At 38.4% G+C, this 6014-nt stretch overlaps 1 non-coding gene across 1 annotated transcript; it reads left to right on the forward strand.

Moving 5' to 3' along the window:
- The first annotated feature begins 5615 nt into the window (after positions 1-5615).
- On the forward strand, positions 5616-5687 carry TRNAQ-UUG (transfer RNA glutamine (anticodon UUG)). The gene has a single exon. It is a non-coding gene; the product is annotated as a tRNA-Gln (tRNA).
- The last annotated feature ends 327 nt before the right edge of the window (positions 5688-6014 follow it).

Raw genomic sequence — 6014 nt, forward strand, 5'->3', positions numbered from 1 at the left:
AAATCTTTCGAAAGACGTGTCAAAGGTAATAATCTGAATTTCTCTTTCAAAGAAATTCAGAATTAAATGCACTGTGTAAGTCAAGCATGTTGTCATATAAGAAATCAGCAAAAATTAACTATCTCATTACTGGTCATATAGATGAGAGAGGAAATGAACCTAACGTTTAAATTGTGGATGGGAAACAACAGTTTTTAGTTTTCAGCTTCAATACATATGTTTATGAATAATTGATTTCTTTATATAGTCTTATCGCTATCTAGACGGATATAGCTATGTATACATAGATGCATACTTATACGTTGATAAGTATCAGTATAAAACATTGACGTTATGTTTTTCCAAGACCAAATTCTAAGAAATGGGTGAAATAGTAAATCTCATAATTCATACAGGTCCCACCGAGCTTGGACTTGGATCGCTGGATTCAGAGTCCAGAGTGCTAACCATTACACCATGGAACCCTCCCATACATGAGTCATTTTTCCATTGAGACAAAAGAGAGCGCATTAGTGCGGGGCATTTCTTACATTGATGAAACGATATCTCTGTTGAATGCTCATAGTGTAAAGAGCTATAATGTGATTTGATTCTGTTCAGATACATTCTCCTTAACAGTGTTAAATATGCAAACGTTTATCAGGATAGGCAAGTTATATCATAATGATCATCTTTGACTGTAACATATTAAAACATTTTACATTTCCAAACTAATACACCCATTTCTTTGTCTCTCAAATGGGCTGCGCCAAAGAGCAATGATTGGCACGTTGGACTTTGCATGCAAAGGTACCAGTCCAAATCTTGGGGGTACTATTTTATTACTCTTGACCTTTTCTATTTCTGTCACCTTTGTTTATTGATAGCTCAAATCCAACACCAGTAGGTTGAAAGAGACAATTATTGATTCCTTTCAAAACGTCCATCAGCTTGAACAAGTTACAGAAATACAAACATTATAATACGTTTACATCACATTCCTACACAAAATAGTGTGACATTAAGAAATCCTATCCTGTTTTTCTGAAATGCATTTCAGAGGCCTGATTCCCAGCATCCCTTTTTGAAGCTTTCTGCGCTATTGATAAGGCAAATTTAGCACATTTTGAAAGAGAAGTGTTCTTAAATCAAACCTAGAGAACCACAATGACGGTATCATTCAGATAGTACAAATGTTTTTTGTATATTAGTATGGAAATTGTGAAATAAAACGTTTTTCATGCTGATTTTCAACAGTCGATCTGCAATCGTGAAACATAAGCTTTTGCTTGGAGGCCTCACAGGTACTGATCTAATTTTCTCTTTTAAGATTATTCACAAATCATATGATATGCTTTGTATAAATCAACTATATTATCTGGCAGACAAAAACTTGAGATTCACGCACAATTTTTCCTCGAGTAAAGTGGAATTTTTGGATATATGGATACGACACACTGAAGGAGAACTGACAGTCGACCTATATCGCAAACCCACAGCCAAAAACACCATACTGGCACATGGCAGTTACCACCCAAACTGCCAAAAAGATTCAATCCCATTCGGGGAATTTTTGAGAATAAAAAGAAACTGCACAACAATGAAAGATTTTATGACACATGCCAATCAACTAACAGAACGCCTACTGGCTAGAGGATACTCTAGACGTCTCATTCGCAACTCTATGAAGAGAGCGAAATATTATGACAGAAACGCACTGCTAAATCCAACACCAAAACCTCAGGAACAGAAACTAGTATGTGTCCTTAACCATTCCACCGTCAACAATAAGATCAGAAAAGTGATCTATAACAACTGGAAGATCCTAAACACCAATGACCACGAAGGCAAACTAGACAAACCAATTCTAGCGTTCAGAAGGAACCAAAATCTCCGTGATAAGCTGGTGCACAGCAGGTGGAACACAAAAGAAAAGAACATACAGAAAACCATTGATGGTAAGCCTTTACCAAAAGGCAACCACAAATGTGGTAGCTGCCATGCATGCGACCAGGTTATTGGTGGTGACAAATGGACCTATGGTCAAAAACAAGGACATCTAAAAGAAATGACCAATTGCAGAACGACGAATGTCATTTACCTCATCAAGTGTCCGTGTGATATTGGATATGTGGGAGAAACATCCAGAGAAGTCCGCACTAGACTCTCAGAGCACAAGTCGGCCATTAGAACACAAAAAACAAATGCCCCTATGGTATCCCATTTTGTTCAATATGGCCACAATGAAAAAGACCTACGTTGGCAGATCCTGGAGCATGTGCACACACCGCCGGGAAAGGATCCAACTTTTTTCCGCAAAAAGCGTGAAACCTTTTGGATTCACCTTTTGGAGACAGTTCGATTTGGCCACAATGAAGAAATTTCCTGGATAGTCACACTATGAGAACGTTTCTGGTGTCTTTTCTTCAAATTGAGTTACAAATTAACACACCTTTGCCTTGGTGTGTACTCTCCGTTGAAAACACTATATTGCGATATGCCACAATTCCTAACTGCTCTTACTATAACATAGCCAGTAATCCCTGAAAAGAACAGATCACAATGTAATCCAATTCTCTGACTGTTCTCCCTTGCACTAACCTTTTATCAAAGTCCACTCCAATATGGCCGCTACAGCATAGGCCGGCCAGCCCAAAGTCCGTCATCTACAACACTGCCTCTTTCGAGTGGCAACACAGTATGAGTCCTACCTCCATATCGCTCACTCGTCAATTGTGGCCAATCTGTGGTTGGTATTTAAACCCCTATCCGGGACTTGCACTAGCGTCTGCAGGTGGGACACGTCCCCAGAACCCCCGGTCGAGAGTGTAGATCTGTGAGAGCCAGGTAAGACCACTTTGAAATTCTGCCGTATTCGCGCCGTGCCTGACTCCGACGGCTACATCGCAGAAAGATTATGTTAGTCTTTTTTAATCACTCGCACGCCGGCATCTGCACATAGCCACCATACTCAGCCCTAGCCATGGGTAGCACCCCCTAGTCTCGTGCTCAACGGTCTCTAGGCTACCGCCAAACCATTTGTATCGAGTTAAGCAATTATATCCTGCTCGCGCAAACTGGTATTCCAACCAGCGGGTCGCGTTAATAACATGCCAGAAACTAGCCAGCCGAACCTTTAAACTACACGAAGGACATCGGGCACTTCTCTAATTGCCACCAATGCTCTTTAGCTCAGCCATAGCTAGGCGCGACCACTATCGGCCAGCTGAACTGATCTCGTTCTTGTTTTTGTTTTTAATTTTTCAACCTTCAGGCTAGTTGCAAAGCTTCTGTTGTTGGTCCTACGGACCCCTGTTGTTGGGCTGCAATCCAGGAACCCCCAGTCTCGACGACGGCATATTTGAAAAAGGTGAGGCATGTAACTGAATTCGGCCGTCCTTTCGTTTATATCTCACATTTTGAGAATTAAACACCCACACCATTGGTGGCGCGCTAAAATTAGACCTTGAGGTCTAATAGCCGCATGAGTGACGTATTTAGATGAAATATTTTCGCCGATATTCACACAACTGGGCTCCCCCATATGTAACTCCCAACGCAATCTCCATAGTGCTCCAATTAGTAATATATGCACGCTCCCTCTCAATCTCTTTATCAAAAACGCCCTATGCTCTAAAAACTAGTATTAACATGCCTAGTACACCTAACTCTTTGTCTTTTTACATTCAGATAAACAAAATGTCAAAAAAGTAATACCGCAGAAAATAACACCTCTGAAATCAGTAACCATCAGGTAACTATATCTCTCTGTGGCTTTTCATTTTATGATATCCTTTGAACTGCACAGATACTTAACTGACTGCTCTTACCCCTCCACCCTTATAGAATTCACTTCGCACGTGCAACAGTCTCCTGACTCCATCACCCGACAGGAACCGCAATTAATATTCTTAAAGGGATGTCCAATCTGGAAACTGAGCTCATACCCTAAAGATATTACTTACCCAAACCGGTACTTGCAGTACCCTAATCATAGGTAAATTCATCCCCTTTATGTCAGTACGACACAATATAATTTGAGTAACACATCTTTTCAAGCACTGGAGTTTGCCTTTCTGAGCACATTAGGTGATTCATCGCTATGGGAAATTACTTTGCTCGGCATAACACCACTCTCTCTGGGTTTCCTCTGTCTTTCCCCTTTTCCTCTCTCGACCAGAACCCTATGACCACTTATAATTAAAATGGGCACAGGGTACCAACTATAGCTATGAGTACTAATACAATGTAAATTAATGAAACTTTGTACATAGCCGATGCCACTGATCTGCAAATGTCAAAACAAACCAGTAACAATGATATTTATATATGTCTTTCTTTGTTTACTTTTACAGAAAATTGCACTTTGCCCTCCATTTGTAATTCTATAAATATTTATGTTTTTTTGCTCACACTGTTCTTGGCCCTGAGGAAGGTGACATTCACCGAAACGTACGTCGGCCTAACATCTACTTGTTGTGGATACTTTCTGGTCAACTCCACCAACACCATCAGAACTTTATCATCTGGTTCTTTGAGTTCCCAACTCAACACACCTTAGAGCTGTCACTTATGTTTGTTCTATGTTGTGCTTCAGTTAGTATTTGAGTCTGTGTTGATAGGTTGTTTTTCTTACAAATAGGAATGGTATGATTGATTTACAAGTATGCAAGTATGAGTGGTAAAAATAGCTACTATTAGAGGGCACACTTTCAGCTTCAGAATCTCATCGTTTTTTGTGGAGAAAAAATATGTATATAAAAGTGATGTATTTCTGACTGACGATAAAATGTTAAGTTGTACAGATGCATGTAAGTTCTTTTAATGAAATATTTTTCTAAAAAAATAATAAACATATATGTTTTTATAATATTGTGAAACTTTCCTCTTTGGCATCCGCTTCTAATATTTTAAGATTTATTCAATGCTAAAAGAAATATAGGTCCATATTTGAGGTTGTATACTTCTCAACTATATTGTTAGATCAAAATTGAGTAAAAAGTGACTATCTCAATTTCATGACATATAGAAGAGTAAGGAGAAGAAGCTCATGTTTCAAATGTGGAGAGGCAACAACTTTTCATTATTTTCACCTCTACTAATTATATGCATTTTTATAATGTATGTGTTTATGTTGTCCTATAAATATACAGAGACATATAGCAAGATATAGGGAGATACATACGTGTAAAGTGGATATGTACAAGTTTATAAGTAAATGAGATGTTTTTCCAATTAATAATTCTAAGAACTGAATGGAAAAGAAAATCGTAAAGTTTAGATAAGTCCCACTGTGATTTGTACTCAGATCCCGGTTTTCAGAGTCTAGAGTGCTAAGCATGATACCATCAAACCACCTGTACCAGGTTGAGCTTTTCATTTTGAGAGAAGAGATTGCATTCACGGGGGAATCTTATATTTTATTGCAAAATCGTATCTCACATAAAAAGTACTGTTCAACAGAGTGATAGCGTTACTTGAGTCCTCTGGGCAACATCCTTCCCTAACATAGTTCAATATGCAAAAGTTGAACAGAATAGAAAAGTAATAACATTCTGTTGGTCTTTGACTGTAGAACATTAAAAACTTTGAAATGTTCACATTGCTGCAGCAATTTGCTCCCTTGTCACATGGGAGGTTCCATGGTGTAATGGTTAGCACTTTGGACTTTGAATCCAAGGATCCGAGTTCAAATCTCGGTGGGACCACTTTCATGACTGTTGATCAAATCTTTTTCTGTCAAGTGTATTCATAAATATCACAAATCTAACACGGGTAGAGTGAAACATTAATTTATTGATTGTAATCTGAAAGTCTATTCGATGTGAGCAAATGATAGAACTTTTAGAAAACATGGAAATTAAATGGCTCAAAATAATGAGACATTTTGCGAGCTGACTCTGTTTTCACAAACTCATCACAGGGGGCTGATGCAAGATATTACTTTCTTAAATCTTACTGTTATTGATAAGGGGAAGATGGAACTTTTTAATTGGAAATCCTTCATTAAAACAAAACTTGAGGAATCAAATTGT

This window comes from Lissotriton helveticus, chromosome 4_1 (genome assembly GCF_964261635.1).
Source record: "Lissotriton helveticus chromosome 4_1, aLisHel1.1, whole genome shotgun sequence".
NCBI lineage: Eukaryota > Metazoa > Chordata > Amphibia > Caudata > Salamandridae > Lissotriton > Lissotriton helveticus.